General features: G+C 41.4%; 1 long non-coding RNA gene and 1 pseudogene across 2 annotated transcripts in view; one reads left to right on the top strand and one right to left on the bottom strand.

Annotated features, from left to right (window-relative positions):
• LOC123862529 (uncharacterized) overlaps positions 1–19,825 on the top strand; it is a 430,798-nt gene that overhangs the window by 43,488 nt on the left and 367,485 nt on the right. The window lies entirely within an intron of this gene.
• On the bottom strand, positions 1,629–14,136 carry LOC123835496 (peptidyl-prolyl cis-trans isomerase A-like; annotated as a pseudogene).

Below are 19,825 nucleotides of genomic sequence, written 5' to 3'. Positions count from 1 at the left end.
TTACTGATTACATTATTAATTTCATGGTCTAGGCACCTTCCTTCCCTACTTGTTCTGCAGTGTATATCAGCTGGCTATCTCTCCAGTGCATATTCAACCACACTTGAATGTTCCTTATAAATCAATCAGTAGCCCTTCAATAGGCCCATTAGACTGACCCTGAGTTAGGAAGATTATTTTCATAAAATGAATACAACCTACATTCTCAAGTGCTGGTGCTTGGGCTTATTCTACTCATTCCTGGCTAAATCTTTGTCTTACTTATTTTAATGTTTGTTATACTTGATTGCAGTGCTTCTAACCACTAACCACTAGTGTGGATTTCTGTCTCCTCCTCATGAGTGAGTCCTAGGCTGAGTCCCCTCTGACCTTTGTCCTTTTGCCTGATCTCTAGAGAACTAGAAATCAGGTCATTTGGTGTTCACTACCCAGTGATGACAACTAGAGGTCACGTGTGCCTCCCCCCCAAACTCCTGCTCATCATGGACACTGCTAATGGATTATTGCACTACCTCCTATTGATGTGGTTTAACAGCTCTGACTAATATGGATAATCACTGGCTACATGTGGCTATAGAGCAAAACAATGAATCATGGAACACTACATCAAAAACTAATAATGTAATGTATGGTGATTAACATAACAATAAAAAATTAAAAAAAATTGAATGTTGTACAAGTAAAATACAAGCAAGACCATGAAGACCTCACAAAAGAAAAAAATGTAAAATAGCTCAGTAATTTTTACATCTATTACAAGTTGAAACGGATAATATTTTGCATATATTGGGTTCAATAAAATATGCTATTAAACTTAATTTTACCTGTTTCTTTTAACTTTTTTTAAAGATTTTATTTATTTATTTTAGAGAGAGAGAGTGAGAGAGAAAACACAGGTGGGGAGAGAGTCAGAGGGAGAAGCAGACTCCCCACTGAGCAGGGAGCCCGATGTGGGGCTTGATCCCAGGACCTTGGGATCATGACCTGAGCCGAAGGCAGAGACAACCAACTGAGCCACCCAGGTGCCCCTCTTTTTACTTTTTTTTTAAGTGGCTACTAGAAAATGTAAAATTAAAATGTGGCTCACATTTGTGGCTCATGTTCTATTTCTGCTGTATTTCTGCCTTCAAATCATAAGACAGTTCTCTAAGCATTTGATGAACAATAAACCAGAAATAAAAGGAGTTATATTTTATGGGAGCAGGAGAGGGGTTGACACATTTCGAGTTTACATCTCAGAAGGAAAAAAAAAAGAACCCTGAATTTATCTAATTTAGTGGCTCCCCAAGATGTCTCTGTATTAGAAAGTCCTGGGCTTAAATTGGCAAGTTATAGATTTCCAGGTTACACCCCTGGAGATTCTGGGAGATTAATAGGTCTAGGATGGGGCCCTGGATTGTGTGTTTTCTCCTCCTCCTTCTTCTTTTTTTTGGTTTAGTTCTTGTTTTATATGATGAACTTAACTCTGAAATCCCGCTAGAGTTGGAGGGGATAAGCAAAATATGAAACCCACAGAACTGCAACGAGAACACAAAGATTATAGGATATTTTGAGCAGGTGAGGGTGAAGAAGTGCTCATCTAAGCTACAGAAGGAATGGTCTGATGGTTAAAACACAAATCAGATTTATTAGATTTGTTCATAGTCAGCAATGGTGACCTTGCTGGTCTTGCTGTTCCTAGACCCAAAGTGCTCCATGGCTTCCACAATATTCATGCCTTTTTTTATCTTGACAAAGACCAGGCTTGCCATCCAAGCCCTCCATCTTGGCAGTGCAGAGGAAAAACTGGGAACCATTTGTGTTGGGTCCAGCATTTGCCATGGACAAGATGGAAGGACCCATATGCTTTAGGATGAAATTCTCGTCATTAAATTTCTCCGTATAGATGGACTTGCCACCAGTGCCAGTATGGCGTGCGAAGTCGCCATCCTGGCACAGAAATCCCAGAATAATCCTGTGAAAGCAGGAACCTTTAGAACCAAATCCTTTTTCCCAGTGCTCAGAGCATGAAAGTTTTCTGCTGTCTTTAGAACTTTGTTTGCAAATAGCAAGAAGGAGTGGCGGCCCAAGGGCTCGCCTTGCATGGCCATGTCTAAGAACACAGTGGGGTTGACCGTGGCTGGGCCGTGCTGGTATCTGCCTGGATTGCGTATGTTCAGTAAACAGCCTGGGAGATTCTGATGTGCAGCCAGGTTTGAGAACCCCTGAGCTAGGACATTTTTTACATTTCTATGAAGCGACTTTCTTGGAGTGACAGGTTGTTACTGGCAGAGCGAGGACCAGAGCACATATTCCTCAAGGATTATATTTTGTACCACCGATTCCAAGAGTATTTTGCACTACTGTGACCCAAGAGGATTCCCAGAACTCAGGATGGAATGAGGAACTCAGGCTGCATCTCAGCAGGCAGGCACGCTTCTCTTCTTTATTTGGAGAAAGCCCAGTTTGGCTTGGCAGCCCCCTCTGTTGTCAAAAATCCCCAGCACAGCCTGGCACAGCTGCTGGCTTTGGGGAAGGGAGCAGGGGGAGGGAACACAGAAAGATGAGGCATGAAGGATAGTCTATGGCGGAAGCTACTTGCAGCCTAAGCCCCTTGGAGCCAGAAGGGCCTGTGGAGGTTGTTTACCTGACTGCCTCTTGGTCTGGAGGAGGAAATTTGGATAAATCATTTCACTTCTCTGTGCCTCAGTTTCCACATCTGAACAAGGGGGATCATGACATGCTCTGTACCCCTCCCTCATTAGAGACTATCATAATAGTCATAGCATAATGCGAATTTTTTTTTTTTTTTTTTTTTTTTTTTACCAGTATCTTAGTCCGAAGACACAGCTAATTAGAGATAGAGGCCAGACTTTGAACTCTGGTCTCCAAGTTGAGGCATCCCATGTAATTTCAGCTAACAAAGACAGATGTATTCAGCTGTTTCCAGAGGGACAGGGCCAGGAAAAGCTTACAAGCGAAGTTGAGCCTGCCCTCATGCCTAGGTGAATTAAAGTCAGGTAGCTGCCCTCTTATTTATACATTCATTCATCACCAATTTATTCGGCTTATATTTATTGAGTACCTCTTATAGAATTGAAGCTGCAAGATGTGGTGTTACTAAGTCAAATTAGATGGGTTTTTTGTTATATCTATGGTTTTTGCTGTGTCTCCCTGAATATTTCTTTTGTCAGAAATATTCTCAATTAGCTGTCACTGTGCACAAATAACATGACTGGGTGAAATAATAATAGCTGTCATTTATTTAGCATTAGTTATGTGCCAGGCACAGTGCTAGGCACTTTCCAGAATAATACCTTGGAGCACAGAAGAAGAAATAGATCTAGGGAGACTTAGTACATTTCCTAAGGAAACAGGTTAGTAGGTGGTGGAGCCAGATGTATTTCCACCCTTTAAACCACAGTGTTATATTGCTTTGAAAAGTATTTCCTTTTGGTAACAGTGTTAGGTAGCTATAAGGCCCTAGGCAAAATATCTACTTACTTGTGCATGTTCATCAAACTTATTTATAGCAGTGAAAAATAACCTAAAATATCCAAAATAAATTTAAATAAATTATAATACAATATTTTTGAAGAATAATTGGGAAAGTGCCATTCATAAAATGCTACTTCATAATAGGAAGATTTATACCTGTTTGGTACTAATTTTGTAAAACACCTCCCCTTACCCATAAATATTAAAAAAAGGATGGAAAGCAATTCACTGTTGTTTTCAATATTGTTGTTGGGTATTAGTGCTTTGGAAGAGTCTTATTTTCTTTGAACATCTTGAGTTTCCCATACTTTCTACTTTTTTTCCCTACGTTCCCCCCTGTATTATGACAATTCTCAAACATACAGAAAATATGAAAGAATTTTATAGTGAATACCCATATACCCACCATCTAGATTCTACAATGAACATTTTACTATGCTCCATCACTTAACTACCCATTTCTCTATTTATCCATTTTATTTTTTGATACATTTCAAAATAAGTTGTTGGCCTCAATGTTCCTGTGCCCAAATACTTCATTATGCTTACTGTTAAAATTCAGTGTTTGTTGTGTACCTTTTTTTTCTTATAAGGTAAGATTTACTTGCGATGAAGTGCACAAATTCTATGTACCATTCAGTGGGTTCTGACAAATGCATCCACCTGACAAATCCTTAGCAAGATACAGAACATTGTCATCACCTTGGAAAGTTCCTTCATTCCCGGTCAGTCCCTTTCCACAAAGCAACTTCTGTGCTCATTTTTTTCCAGGACGGGTTAGTTTTGCCTGTCACAGAAGTTCATGTAAATGGAATCATATAGTATGTAGGCTTTTATATAAAGTTATTTTATTCAACAATGTTTTAAAAAAATTTTTTTTAAAGATTTTATTTATATATTTGACAGAGAGAGACACCACGAGAGAGGGAACACAAGCAGAGGGAGAGGGAGAAGCAGGCTTCCCGCAGAGCAGGGAGCCCTATGCGGGGCTCGATCCCAAGACCCCAGGATCATGACCTGAGTGGAAGGCAGATGCTCAATGACTGAGCCACCCAGGTACCCCTTTTTAAAAAATTTTTTTTAAGATTTTATCTTTTCATTTGAGAGAGAGAGAGCACAAGCAGGGGGAGAGGCAGAGGGAGAGAGAGAAGCAGACTCCCCGCTGAGCTGGGAAGCCGACATGGGGCTTGATCCCAGGACCTGGAGATCATGACCTGAGCCGAAGGCAGATGCTTAACCATCTGAGCCACCCAGGTACCCCTTCAACATAATGTTTTCGAGATTTGACCATGCAGAGTTCCTCTCTGGACCATGAGGTCCAGACCATGCAGGAACCAACAGAGTTCCTCTCTGTTGCTGGGGTGGGACAAATGTACCACTGTTGGTATTTCCATTCTCCTATTGATGGACATCTAAGCTATTTCCAGTTTTTGGCTATTATAAATAAAGCTGTTATGAACATTCTTATACAGTCTTTTTGTGGACATATGTTTTTGTCTTGGGTAAATACCTGGGTGTAGTTCTGGGTCATAGAGTAAGTATATATTTTGTTTTGTAAGAAACCACCAAGCCCATTCCCAAAGTGGTTGAACCATTTTATACTCTTGCCAACAATGTAAGCAAGTTCTGGTTGCTCCATATCCTTGCCAGTATTTGATGGTGTGAATCTTTTAAATTTTAGTCATTCTGATGGGTGTGCAGTGGTATCTCTTTGTAGACCACATGTTATTTTTATAATCAGAAAAAAAGTTTTATAAGAAAAACCTGAAATGATGCCAAGGAAAAGAAAGAGAAAGAAAAAAGTACTGGAAATAAATTTGGTAAAATTAATAGTGTTCTTCTTTGAGTGATTTACAAATGGATTTCTTTCTTGTCCTACTTTGCTTTAGTTTCCAAATAGTCAAAAATAAACACGTATTCCTTTTATTATGGAAGAAAATGTATCTTATTTGTAAAAAATATTACCTATGAGAATTAATTCATTAATCAGAGATAATTCAGTGATATTTTAGCAGTCATGACTGTGTGACAGCTTAAAGCTTAAAAAAGCCTAAAAGGTGATAGCTGGGTTTGATGGGTTATATTTGGGTCTTATGTGTAAATACTCTGTATGAGCAAAACGCTTCCTGTCTGGGCTTCAGTTTCTTCCTCTTTTTTTTTTTTTTTTCTAGAGAGAGAGAGAGAGCGTGCACATGTGAGCAGGGGATAGGCAGAGGGAGAGGGAGAGAGAGAATCTTAAGCAGGCCCCATACTCAGTGTGGAAGCCGATGCAGGGCTGAATCTCACAACCCTGAGATCATGACCTGAGCCAAAACCAGGAGTAGGATACTTTATGGACTGAGCCGCCAAGGTGCCCCTCTTCCTCTTTTTTATAAATGGGTTAGAATAGGTTATTAGAATAGGTTATCCTCTCCCAGTTATAAAGAAAATGTGTGCAAAACTGATAGGCATTTGAGGAAATCAGAGATAGGACAAATAGGCTTTGATGGGGAACAGAGGTTTGTTCCTTAGGAGTTTCAAGCTGAGAGAAAAAGAGCCATTTGCCCTGGGACTCATAGGAAAGGTCCAGAGCCACAGAGAGAGACTGTAAGATATAGCAAGGAGAATGTGAACTTCAGAGTTAGATGGTCCTGGATTCAAATTCTGATATAACACTCTTCTTGAACTTTGATCTTGGGCAAATGCTTTAATCTCTCTAAGTCTCAGCTTTTGCATGTGCAAAACAAAGATCATAAAACATTTATCCTTTTGGCTGTGTGTGTGTGTGTGTGTGTATTTTGAATCAAATAACATTTACAGACATTAACGTGGGTCAGTCTTCTGCCTTGAAATGTAGTAGGCAAGTGACAAAACTGGGGGAGAAGGACTTGGAATAGAGGGAAATAAAAGGGGCCAGAGATGAATTTAGAAATCTAGATTGTGAAGGCCTAAAGGAATGCTAGAGACAATCTAATCAAAACGCTCATTTTGCAGAAGAGATTAAAAATAAGGTCTAGCATTGATTCCGCATGGAGATGGCGGCCAGGCCAGTATGGGAACCCAGGTGTTTTATTTTCCAGTTATATCACAAGGCTTCCGCTAACTTCACAATTTAACTCTAACTTAATGTCAGTCAGATGAAGTGGAATTTTCCTTGCACATTCCACTAGGACCACTTTGCTTGGGGTTCTCAAATGCCATAACCAGCAAGAGAACAGAAAGCTCTCCAGGAGACTTGTCAGTGGAAGATTTAATTCTTCTCTTCAACTCTTTAAATTTTACAAGTTCAAGTGATAGGCATAAAAACCATGTTGTTGGTCAGCTTAGCTCTGTCCCAGAACTGTCTGTTGCATTTGACTCTGATTCTTCCTAAGCTCAGGCGCAAACTTCCCTGGAAAGTACCTGCTGCCCACTGAGGGATTTTCTGTGTATTAATTTCATCCATGAGAAGTTTCCTGCATTGTCCTGGCTTGCAGGCTAGACACTTACTGTCTGACAATTGTATGATTTTCCGGCACTTTCAAAGGAGACCAAATATCCCTGCCACACTGATTTGTCCTGATTAGTTTCTGTCAAAGTTGTTTACCACTGGTTTGGTGGTGTAAGCTTGCTTCTGTGCTTAATTTCAGAGAAAAAGATTTCTTTTCACAAAGCCAAAAAGTAAGTGCTTAGAATCCCTCCTTTCAAACCTTCAGTTTTTTTTTTTTGGTCTGTAGAAGCAATTTCTTGGGTGGTTTCATTGGCTTAGTAAGAGAAAAGAGAAGAAAAGAAAGAAAAGAAAAGAAGAGAAAAGAAAAATCAAGATCCAGCTTGAATCTTCTCTTGCTCCGAATCTCTATGAAAAGTCTTTTTTCCTTGCATACCACACCCCTTACCGACTTTGCAAAGGAGTGCTCAAGGGTGAGCACTCTCAGCCCTGGAGATCTTGAGACAGGAAATAACATTTAGCTATCCAAGGGGTAGCACCCCCTCCCTCCGTTTCACAGGGGTATTTTTACTCCAGCCTGATTCAAAGAATAATGACCCTCTTGTGAGCAAATCTCTTAGGAAACGTCTGATCTAGTTTTCTAAGATGTTCGTCAGAGGAGTGAGAGGACTTTGGGACTATGAAGACTGACTCTGGATCCATCTTATCTTATTTATCTGCTAGAATCAGGGTTAGCTTCCTGCTGGAAGGAACAATTTCTGCCACGCTCCTTCAACCCAAGACAGAAAACACAGAAGAAATATTGATACATTCTTGTGCTTTCCAACACAAATGTATTTCATAGAGTCCTTGCTGCTATAAAGAAATTCTTTGATAGCAAAATGTAAGAGAGCTTTGTTCATAGAAAAGTCCTTTCTTCCCTTGGCTAAGGGCTCCTTGTTCTTTTGCCATCTCTACTCTCTCCCTTGCCTGCTTTGTTTATATGACAAAGTCAATATTGTACTCCACTTACTGTGGTTAGGAAGATGGAGTTGTATGTTTTGGCCCTAAGGGCAATGTGGTGGAATAGAAAGGCCTGGAACTCAGTCTGGTGTCATAAATTCAGGCTCTGGTTTTGCTGGTGATTTCTCAGACTTCAGCGTCACCAATCGTATCTAAGAATAAGACTTTACAAAATATTTTTCATAACACATGTGAGACATTTAACACAGGTCCAGGCACAGAGTAAGCACACAGTTAGTTCTAGCTGTAGTTGACTTAAAAGTTCGTTTCACCAACTGCTTTATTCCTTAACGGGTGTGTGTGGCAGCGGACTGGACTCCTGTGAGAGTATGAGAAGGAGGGCTGCTGAAAGGGGGCCAGGATAGGAAGAACTGAACAATATTTGTGGAGGGCAGGCATTGGTTTGTTCTTTTTCTGAGGGCTGACTCTTCAGTAGTGGGTTAGTGTGTGATGTAGTAGGAATGTAATAGACTTTGAGTAAGACAGATTTGGGCCCCAGGTTCTGTTCTGCTGACTTTAGTTGTGCAATGTTGTGTAAGTTCCTTAAAATACCTCTTTTATAGGTTGAGTAGAGTGACCCAAGTTTTCTGTGCTCTTCCCTGCCTTCCACACCTGAAGCTGAGAGAACTAGACTAGAGCACTGGAAATGACTCCATTCTCTGTGTGAAACCAGCCCTGAAGAAGCAATTAAGGCAGCCTAAAGGTGTTGGCAGAAGCCTAATAAACCTTATGGGCATGTTATTTGGGGTTGCTAACCTTTCTCACAATTGGACACTTCTATTCACAGATTAGCACCAATAATAAGCCCCATTGAAGAGAATGGCTCTAATTGGTTCCTAGTTGTTGCTCTGGGATAAAAGTTGACCATCTATTCTGAGAATGGTCTTTCCGAGGCTGTGTCTGCAGTTTGCTCAAATGAACTGATAAATCAATGAAAAATTCACTTCACAGAGTTGTTGGGTCTGAGCAAAGCTCTGACTTCTTGCAGGTTTGTGCGTGAGTGTGTACGTGTGTATGAGTTTGTAGGTGTGTTAGAGAGAGGGAGTGTGTGTATGTGTATGAGTTTAAAATCATGATGTAGACAAATGAAAATACTTAGAAAAATAAACTAACCAAAGGCCCAAATAAAAATCCGCTTGCTTGATTCATCTCTCCTATATTAGTGTAACTCAAAAAGCAAAAGGAAAACATTTTTTCATAGTGAACATGACCTGTCACAAATTCTAATGCTTTCGGAGAAAAACAAAATGATGAGAAGAAGATTCAGCCCCAGGATTGAGGATTTTCCACACCTTTCTCTCCAGGAAATTATTCTAGGAGGGATATCCAGGTCAGGTATTGTTTTGGTAAAGGCCCATTGTTTAATTTTTTTCTTGACTTGACTTCTTCATATTCTTTTATTGTGGTAAAATATACATAACATTGACCATTTTAGCCATTTTAAAGTGTACAGTTCAGTGGCATTAAATACATTCATCCTGTTGTGCAACCTTCACCAACATCAGTCTCCAAAACTTTTTCTTTCATCTTCCCAAACTGGCACTCAGTACCCATTCAGTCCTTCAGATTTTTAAGAGACAGCAAATTACAGATTTTGGAACCATCTATTCCTTATTCACAAGAGGAGTTAGTGCAGGAAATAGCACATCATTTATCTTTCCTTATTTATTTATTCAGTTACTCAGCTGGTGTATGCTGATTACTGATGATGAGCCAGGTACTGTGTTGGGGATGATGTTGAACAAACCCGACAGAATCTTGCCCTCTCTGACTTTACAGATTCTTCTCTTCTTGTTGTGGTGGGCAGAATAATGGCCTTCCAAAGATATCCATGTCCTAACCCCTGGAACCTGTGACAGTGCCGCTTTACATGGCAGAAGGGATGGTGAGATATGATTAAATTAAGGATTTCCCCGCCTTTTTACATTTATATTGAGGTAAAAGAAAAAAAGAAGAACATTATGGATGTAGGGTAAGGATCCTGAAACAGGGAAATTATCCTGGATTATCTGGGTGGGCCCAGTGTAATTATAAGGATTCTTTTTTTTTTTAAATAAAGACTTATTTGTTTGAGAGAGATAAAGAGGGAGAGAGAACATGAGTGGGAGGGGCAGAGGGAGAGGGAGAGAGGAAGAATCCCAAGTGGACTCCTCACTGAGCATGGAGCCTGATGTGGGGCTCCATCTAACAACCGTGAGATCATGACCTGAGCTGACACCAAGAGTTGGGTGTTTAACCAACTGCACCACCCAGAAACCCCTATAAGGAATCTTATAAGGGAGAGATGGAAGGTCAGAAAAGGAGATGAGACAACAGGACTGAGTGATGGGAAGGGGTCCATGAGCCAAGGAATTGGGAAAGCCTCCAGAAACAGGAAAAGGAGAGGAATGGGTCTTCTAAAACCTCCAGAAGGAACACAGCTTTCTTGACACCTTGGCTTTGGCCCGTAAGACTCATTTTAGACTTCTAATCTCTAGAACTGTAAATATAAGGTAATTTGTGTTGTTTTAAGCCGCAAATTTGTGGTGGTTTATTATAGCAGCAATAGAGAACTAATGCTAATCCTTGTCTTTTTGCTTAGTGTTAAGGGGTTTCTTTATTATGAGTTTTCCCTGGTTGGTTCAGGAAACTGGCGAGGGTAAAGATTTTGCTCTTGAAGCCCTGCCTGCCCCATGTCATAAGCCTATGTCTGGACTTTCGATGGACTATGACTTGCATTTAATTCATCTCTTATTTTTCTCACTCCCTAGTACCATGCTAGGTGCGTTAAATGTCTAGCACTCAATCTAGGAAGCATCCTACACTTGAGTAAGGCTCTTTCTGCAAAGAGGTCAACAGCATTCAGGGGAGGAGGTCATTCCATTACTTGGTAAATTTACAGATGTGTAATCACTTTGCCTGTAGTAAAAATGGTTGCTACCAAGTGCTGGTAGTGTATTCACATGTGTTGTATAGTAAACTAGTAAACTACAAGATACATGATTTTTCCAAGACCCAGATAAAAGGAATAAATGTTCTGTGCAGGAGTCTTTCTCATGCTGAAAATAAAATCTTTGACAATTCTAAACTCTCAATATTTACTTAGTCTTGTGCTTTTCTGAAACAGTAATCCTTATCCTTTTTGCTGCATGATTCCCTCTTAACAAAAAATGATATTTTCGAAGCTTTTAGACTTCATTCTGTGGCCTCCCTCTCCAATCTGCTGGGCAGAGAGAGGTCAGGGCTGAGTGCGAAAAGGAGTAAACTGCTACCGGTCTTGGGAAGACAAAAATGTGAGCATGAGAATGGCAACTCCATGTTCTCTGCTGTCTTGACCTAAGGCCAGAGAAGAACTGATTCTTCCATTTACCTGATTTTTAGAGATCCTCATAAAATTGAATATCTTTCTATTTTTTTTTAAGATTTTTTATTTATTTATTTGCGAGAGAGAGAATGAGAGACAGAGAGCATGAGAGGGGGGAGGGTCAGAGGGAGAAGCAGGCTCCCCGCCGAGCAGGGAGCCCGATGCGGGACTCGATCCCGGGACTCCAGGATCATGACCTGAGCCGAAGGCAGTCGCTTAACCAACTGAGCCACCCAGGCGCCCAAATTGAATATCTTTCTAAAGAACAAATCTGAGGTGCTAGCTAAACTCCTCTTTTTCATGTTAGAAATGAAATCTAAGGCACAGAAAGTCGAACCTCTTTAAAATGGCTTACAAGGTCCTTCATGACCCAGCTGGCCTTCTCCCTATTTGTCCAGCCTCTTCTCACACTATTTTGACTCCTCATCTTCCAACCATTCTGAATTTTTTTTTTAGTTCCTCTAACAATTTGAGTCTTTCTAGTGTCCTAGCTTGTACCTGACTCAGCCTGAACCAGGCTTTCTTCTCCCCTTTCCCGCACACCGTGGCCTAGCTGACTCCTACACAGCCTTCAGCTTAGAGGCTGCTTCCTCAGGGTAGCGTCCCGTCATCCCACGCCACGCTGAACTGCTCCTTTGCAACACAGCTCTTACACACTGTCTTACTGATGTCATTTACTGGTCTTTCTCCCCGACTAGACTGTAAGCTCCAAGAGGGTATGTTGCATGGGGGCCTGTGTGTCTTTTGTGTTCGTTGTTTTCCCTACCGTGCTTGGCACTTCCTTCTAACAGATTGGCTCTCTGCCCACTGGCCAAATCTACCTCAGTCAGCCTTTTATGTGCCACCATTTGTTTTAATTGCAGTTGTACATGACCGAGCAAACGGCAGATAAGTACCTGTAATCAAACAGTCGGAAGAATTTAAGCACTTTTGTTCATTCCTGGAACAGTCACTGAGCCTTGGCAATAGGCAATTTAAATTCTGGACGACGAGTTTTCAAGCCGCTTCAATGGCTACATTTTGAGAATAGCGGAAAAACTCCAACCCTTTGATAATTAGACTGAATCAGTTTTCATAATTCTACTTTATGCACTAGAATGGTTAGCAAACTTCATTATCAGTGGCCTGATGAGAAAGCTTTTAGCTTCTAATATGGACCTTGTACGTAATTTCGATTTGCAACCAACCTATGGCCACTCTGCACGGCAGTGTTTCTTAGACAAGATGATCTTACAGTTTCATCATTATAAGTAATTTCAAAGTAGGCTCAGGAAAGAGCATACAATTAGCATCTTGTTTATGTATGTTTGATTCAGAGGAAGGACAGCTGACGGCCACAGTTGAAAGTAGCTACCATACACCTCTATAGCACAGGTAGCCTGCATTTGCTGAAGTTGTAGATTGCCATCTTTTCTTTTGCTCTGTATATCCAGAACATTGCCAGATTCTAAAGGACTCTTACTAATCAAGAGGAACACATCTTCAAGAAATTTCTATAAAAGGGGCGCCTGGGTGGCTCAGTCGTTCAGCGTCTGCCTTCGGCTCAGGTCATGATCCCAGGGTCCTGGGATCGAGCCCCACATCGGGCTCCCTGCTCGGCGGGAAGCCTGCTTCTCCCTCTCCCACTCCCCCTGCTTGTGTTCCCTCTCTCGCTGTCTCTCTCTGTCAATTAAATAAATAAAATCTTAAAAAAAAAAAAAGAAATTTCTAGAAAAGACATGTGACTTATTATCTGACAGAGCATCCCAGGCTTCCCCTTTTGTAACACTCATAAATTACTCCTTCAATGTCTCTTTAATCCACAGTAATCTAAAGCATGAGACTCCATCAAGGCAGAGATCATTCTGTCTTTGCCACTGAATCCGTAGCACACAGACAGTTCATGTATATTTGTTGGTTGGATAGATGAGTGACACAGATGAATGAACTTCCATAGTGATGTGTTGGTATATAGGCAGTTCTATCTTTGGCAGCTCTACTTTACTCTAAGTTAGAACTCTATAGCTTATTTGGAAAATTGCTTTGCATCCTGTTTCAGTATGGCTCCATAATAAACCACCCCAAAACTTATGACTTTTGTCATAACATTTCTTTTGCTCACACAGCTGCATTTTGAAGAGCGCTCAGTGGAGAACTCATTTCTGCTCTCCTTGGTGTGGGCGGGGGCAGCTTGGCAGCTGGAGAGGGGAGTCATTTGAAAGCTGCTCCTTGCCTAGGCTGGGAATCTTGAACAGCTGAGGGCTGGATCAACCAGGGCTCCTCCAATATCTCTCTCTATCTCTGCAAGGTCTATGTAATCTCTCTAGCATGGCGGCTTCAGGGTAATTGGAATTCCTACATGATAGCTCAGGGTTCCAGAGGCACATATTCTAAAGAGAGAGAAAAAGCCAAGTAGACGTTGTATTGCTTTTTGTCATCTAGCCTCCTAGGTCTCATGGCATCTCTTGTGCTGCATTCTATCCCTTTGAAGAAGGCACTGTGGTCAGCCTGTAATCAAGCGGAGGTTGAATTACATCCCACCTTTTGTGGGAGAACTCGAAAACATGTTTCAAAACCATCACTTATCCATTCACTGTTCTGGAAGTTTTGTAAAATCAATAAAGTCACAATCAACTAAGTTGAGACTTGAAGGCTTATTCTGCTTGAGACAAGAACTCCTGCAGAGAAGTAAAACTAGAATACCATTGTCACTTCTTACATACAGGCATGAAAATGAGGAGGTTGAATGAGCACCCTTTGTAAGCCAAAGCATCATAACTCCTCCAAAAGGTAGAATTTGGGGGTTCATTTCTGTTCTTTGAATGGGTGCAAGTGGGACTCTTACAAAGGGAGAAGAGATATAACAGGCAATGTCGATGTTGGCATTAGTAGGCGTATGCTTTACAGTACCCTCATTGCTTCCGACCATTCTGGCTCATCCCCCCAGTGTAGGCTCCAGGAATGCTGGTTAGTGACTTCTCTGATCCTCCAGTTGCCCTTTTCAGACCATTTCTTCCCCAGCAACTCCCACAGTTCATTTCTATCCTAAATACATTTTCTATTTTATAATGCTGAGAGGGTTCTGTTATCTGATAGAGAAGAAACCGACATCATATTATTCTATTAAAAAAATTCTTTTTTTTTACTAAATACAGCTTGAATAGCTTTTATTTGCAATCTTCATATAGATGGCAGCTATAAACCATGTATACGGACCTTTTAAAAATCTAATGGAGTTCCCCAGAACATTGTGCATTGATTTCTATTAAAGCATTACCCAAAGATGGGTAAAGATGGATTGCTGCTGAGGTTCTTGAGGCCATGCCTCATAGGCCCGAGGTGTGAGGAGGGTCAACTCTTATTCCCCCACCCACTGGCCTGAGGAATCTTACCTCAGATTACCCTCAAAGCACCAAAGGACCGAGTGACTGACCACTCCTCTCCACTCTGGAATAACCTAGTTAGGTGCAGATTAGTTGCTCCTAGAATGCCTTGCCCAAATCCCCTCTGGGCTGCTGGCTGAGTATTTACAGCCCTATTAGAAAGAGCCCATCTCTCCTGACCCTGGACAAAGCCTTCAGGACTTATAAGTGTGATTTGGGGTTGTAATCAGAGCCCTCCTATTTCCACCCCTGTCAAGCAGCTTTCCTTTTTGGCCCTGGAACAAAGGCACTTTGGGGAGGGGTAAATACCATTCATTTTTTTCCTGATAGAGAAGAGATGGACACAGAGAAATATCTCACTAGATTATCATTCTGCAGTAAATCTCAATAAACCATCATGCTACATAGGTAAAATACCTTTTGCTATTAAAAGAAGCTTATGAATGTCAGATGAAACAGTGTATGGGAAATTTTCTTTTCTTTTCTTTTTTCACTGTGTTTATAGGGTATAGATGTGAAAAAATTTCCTGGATGGAAGTGATGTTCACAAGTTAAGACAAGGACAGAGCAAAAGTGTTTTCAGGATGAAAGCAATTACAGAGGGAGTAGTACCTCTCTTTTGCAGATCTGTGTTTGCTGACTTTTTTTTTCTTCTCTCAGAACTTCTAAATATGGTGAGTTTCTGCTGAGTCCCTGAAAATGGGCCGTTTGCAGAGTATTTAAAGAACTCAAGGCAGTGTTTCTAAGCTCTGAGGATCTCTTCCAAAAGGGAGGTGGGGAGGATTAAGGAGCTGCCAAGTTTATTCCACAGATGTGTGATTCACTGACCCTCGTTCTTAAAATACCTGACAAAGTAAAGTCTACAAGAGTTCAGATTACGTGACTGGACAAGACTCTGCTGCAATCTGCGCTTTCTCCAAATGTAGGGGTCTAGAATAAGATTACGTTGAAGAATGTAGGTGTTAGTGGAAGTTTTCCTGCTAGCTCTTCCCTTTATTAACTGTGTGAACTTTGTGCCAGGGACTCACTGTCCTTAAGCCTCAGGTCCTTGTCCCTAAAATAGAGGTAATAACAGCATCTAATTTACCTCATAGACTTGATGGTGGTATGGGATAGTGGTTAGGAGTGTGGATGCAGAAGTGGAGTGTCCAGGTCCCACTGCAGGCTCTACTGTGTATTAGCTCTGTGAGAGCTTGGGCAAGCTCCTTACCTCCCCAGCCTGTTTCCCCATATGGAGAATGGAGCTAACAACAGGACCTAGCTCCTAGAGTTGCTATAATAATTTCATCAATTAAGAGAAGTAAAGTAGTTAGGAAAGTGCTAGGGCCTAGGAGATCTCAGGAAAGGGAAGTTCTTCATGTAGTTTTAGAAGCAGGAATGAGATTGGGGGAGCCAATGTCAAAAAGCCTAAGTAGGCTTATGGTGGATACCCACATCATGGGGGGTACGAGGGAGATACAAGGTGCAGCACTATCTTACATGGCATGAATTCTTTGCCTAGAAAGGTTCTTTGGACAGTTATCTATACTTCACTTACAGACTGATGCTCAGAATGCAATTAAAGAATAAATTTATTAGCCTAAGACAGTGTGTTTTGGTGACTTAAAATAACAAGAACCATTTATTATTCTCACAGTTCTTTCAGTTGACTGGGCAATTTTGTTTCACATGGTGTTAGGGGAGGTTGCAGTCTTTCGGGGTGCTCAATTGGGTGGGATGTCCAAGACGGTTTACTCACGTGGTACACAGGCAGTGCTGACTGTTGGCTGTGAGCTCAACTGGGGATGCCAGACCAAGCACCTTGGTTCTCCTCCACATGTCCTTTCCTCGTGGCTTTGGTGGCTCACAGCATGTGTCTGTGTTCCAAGGGTTAGGAAACCGAAGCTGCTAGTCCTCTTAAGATGTGGGTCCAGATATTTCAGAATGTCACTTCTGCAGCCTACTATTGCTCAAATCAGTCCTAGGGCCAACCCAAATTTCAGTGGAGAAAAAATTAAACTTCACCCCTTGATGTGAGGAGCAGTAATCAGGGAGAGGAAGGGCACACAGGACGGAGACTAGCTATTGGTATTAATAGTCTATTGCTGTGTAACAAATTGCCCCAAAACACAGCAGCTCAAAACAATGGACATTTATTATCTCTCACAGTTTCTGAGGGTCAGGGATCTGGGAATGACTGAGCTGAATGGTTCTGATTTCAGAGTCTCTCATGATGTTGCCGTCAAGCTGTCAGCTGGTGGGGCAGTTTCTGAAGGAGCTGGAGTACCCACCTCTAAGCTCATTCATGCGGCTGTTGGCAGGAGGCTTTCAGTTTCTCGCCGCATGCTTCTCTCCCTAGGGCTGCTCATCATATGGTTTACGCAGGAGAGTGGTCTGAGGAAAGATAGAGGGAGGGAGAGGGAAAAGGAGAAGGAGCAAGAAAGAGAGAGTATGAGAGAGAGACAGAGAGAGACAGAGAGAGAGAGAGATCGATCAAGCCTAGAACTGAAATCTTTTTATAACCTAATCTTGGAATGACATACTGTTACTCCTGCTATTGGTCATATAGACCAAACCTGGTACAATGTTGGGGGGGTGGCGGCTACAAGATGGTATGGCTTGAGGATTACTGGGGATCATTTTAGAGGCTGCCTACCCTACTACTACATAGTGATGCTGTGCACAAGAAGCTTGTCGGGAGCTCGTTAAATTTGCAGATTTCTAGTTTGAGATTCTGATGTGGACCACACTTTGGGGATTGTTAGTCATATAAAGACTTTAATCTTATTCACAGTCTGAGGGCCAAAGGGCAGCCAATTGTCTGCTGCAAGTGCACATTTACACACCAGTGTGAGTAGATACGGGTTTCTCCTTTGCCTCCCACAGGATTTGATGCATACTAAATGTGAAGACCACAGACCTCTGGGTTGTTTGGAGCAGATGACACTGACAGGTTATGGCTTTTTTGGTTTTGGGTTCTTCAGTGAACTCATTTTTTTTTTTAAAGATTTTATTTATTTATTTACTTGAGAGAGAGAGAGGGAGAGAGAGAGAGAGAGAGAGCATGAGCAGGGGGAGGAGCAGAGGGAGAAGGAGACTCCTCACTGAGCAGGGAGCCCGATGCAGGGCTCGATCCCAGGACCCTGGGATCATGACCTGAGCCGAAGTCAGACGCTTAACCAGCTGAACCACCCAGGTTCCCCTTCATTGAACTCTTTGCCTATTTTTTATTTTCCTAAGCTATAGATCTCTGCTTTTGATTGGCACACATGTTGTCAAATGTAAGAGTACCTGTCAGTGGCCGCTTACTTGCAGATACTCATCACTTGCATGTGGACATCGATGATGTCACTACCAGTGGATTTCATTGTTTCTCTAGTAAGACACTAAATTCCTAACCTTCCGGTTTGACTCAGATCACTATAGGGAAGCCCTCCAAATATATTTGGATTTGTCTCTCCCTCCTTCTGCCCCTCCCTCCCTCACTCCTTCTTTTCCTCTCTGCCTTCTATTCAACAAAACACCTGTGTAGGAGTTACCTTTTGGGCTGTCTGCTTAGCTCACAATGATTTTTTCTTCTCTTTGGCCCCGTTTCCATTGTCCTCAATAACTGTGTTTGAATCATGTAGCCCTGACCAACTGACCTTAGTAAATTGGACCGCTGTGGATACCTGACTCAAACTAGGCATTCTGATTCCTTCCCTGGAATTTGGAATTGGGACCAAAGAGGAGACAACAAGGCATTCTTTTTGCATGGCTGGATTCCTGCCCTGTAGGTGCAAAAATTGTGGTGGAACTGAGTCCCGTCACCACCATCCTCCCCTTTTGCTGTGTAATCTGATAGTAGAATAGTCAGTCTGTAGTGCAAAGCAGTTGTAGGAGTGAATTGGTGATGGAATATGGGAGAGTGTGACTTTTGGATTCCAGATGGCTTTCCATTTCTTGTATCTGTCTCTTCTAGGATCTTGGCTTGGATTTTGTATGCTTTCCATGTATGCTTATAATTTGTACCTCACCTTTCCACCCTTTTAAATTTAAGCTAGCTCCCATAGATTTCTATTACTCAGTTTTTTTTTTTTACGATTTTATTTTTAAGTAATCTCTACACCCAATGTGGGGCTTGAATTCACAATCCCGAGATCAAGAGTCTCATGCTTTACTGACTGAACCAGCCAGGTACCCCTTTGTTACTCGATTATTAATACAATCCATTTATATGGGCACTGTGGCTATACCCATAACCTGGTGAGTTCAGATGTTAAAGGGGAAGATTCTTGCTGAAGGCCACCTCTAGAATAATAGATGCATGGACATAAGGTGATGAGAGCACTGAGGAGGGATTCCTTACTCCATCTGAGAGCGCTGGCAAAGGTTTCATGGGGCAGGGGAGGTTTGAATTGGGCTTTAAAAGATGGTAGGAGTTGATGAGAAATGACAAGATTCTAAGTCCAGTGTGGTCAGACTGGTGTGTAAAGGCATAAGGGAGAGCGACTATAGAAATTGGAGGTGGGATTTGATGCCAGAAAAGTCAAGCGTTTCTTATGTTATGCTAAAAATAACAAGACATATTTTCAAAAGAGAAATGAAGATAATCTAAAGCATAATTTGGAACAATTGGTCTGGAATATCTCCTCATTGTGTATTCATTTGCTATGCACTGTAATGGAGCTGGTCCTTATAAGTGCATTTGGAATTCAAATGACTTTCATATATACCTTCTGTAAGGTTTGGCCTCTACTTTAGAGGAAGCTATTGAAAAACATCCATAAGCTTCCATTCTGGTTGTAATATTTCTGTGGCATGGGAAAGGCATTAAAAAGAAGACTTTCACACATCACATTTGGCCAGGCAGATGTTAATTAGAAACAAAAGCAATTTGTGTTTAATTTAATGGTAGTGGCAGATTCATTATACTGTTCTTTGGTCAGACACAGTGCAATGAAGGTAGATTTCTATGTTGTTTTTCTCTCTCTTTTTCATTCTCTTTGTCTTTCACAGTCATGGTTTAATGCATTTCCTGGGGATCCTGACTTTTAATTTTCTCTCCCATTTGATTTTTTTTTCTATATCGTCACTATTATATTTGAAATTTAATTCTTTTTTGCTTCTAAGCTTTCATTTGTTTATTTTTGCAACCTATAACTACACATTTCTAATTTTCTTTATGGTGGGCAAAGTCAAATTGTGGGTTATTCAGGAGTTGGCCACCCAATTACTACATCACGTGACTCTTATTTTTTCCTTCTTCTCCCTATT

The sequence above is a fragment of the Mirounga angustirostris genome, unplaced genomic scaffold, assembly GCF_029215605.1.
Source record: "Mirounga angustirostris isolate CCGP_5_RB_7025 unplaced genomic scaffold, mMirAng1.0.hap1 SCAF_7, whole genome shotgun sequence".
Lineage (NCBI taxonomy): Eukaryota > Metazoa > Chordata > Mammalia > Carnivora > Phocidae > Mirounga > Mirounga angustirostris.
This window is presented reverse-complemented; position numbering and strand designations above follow the sequence as displayed.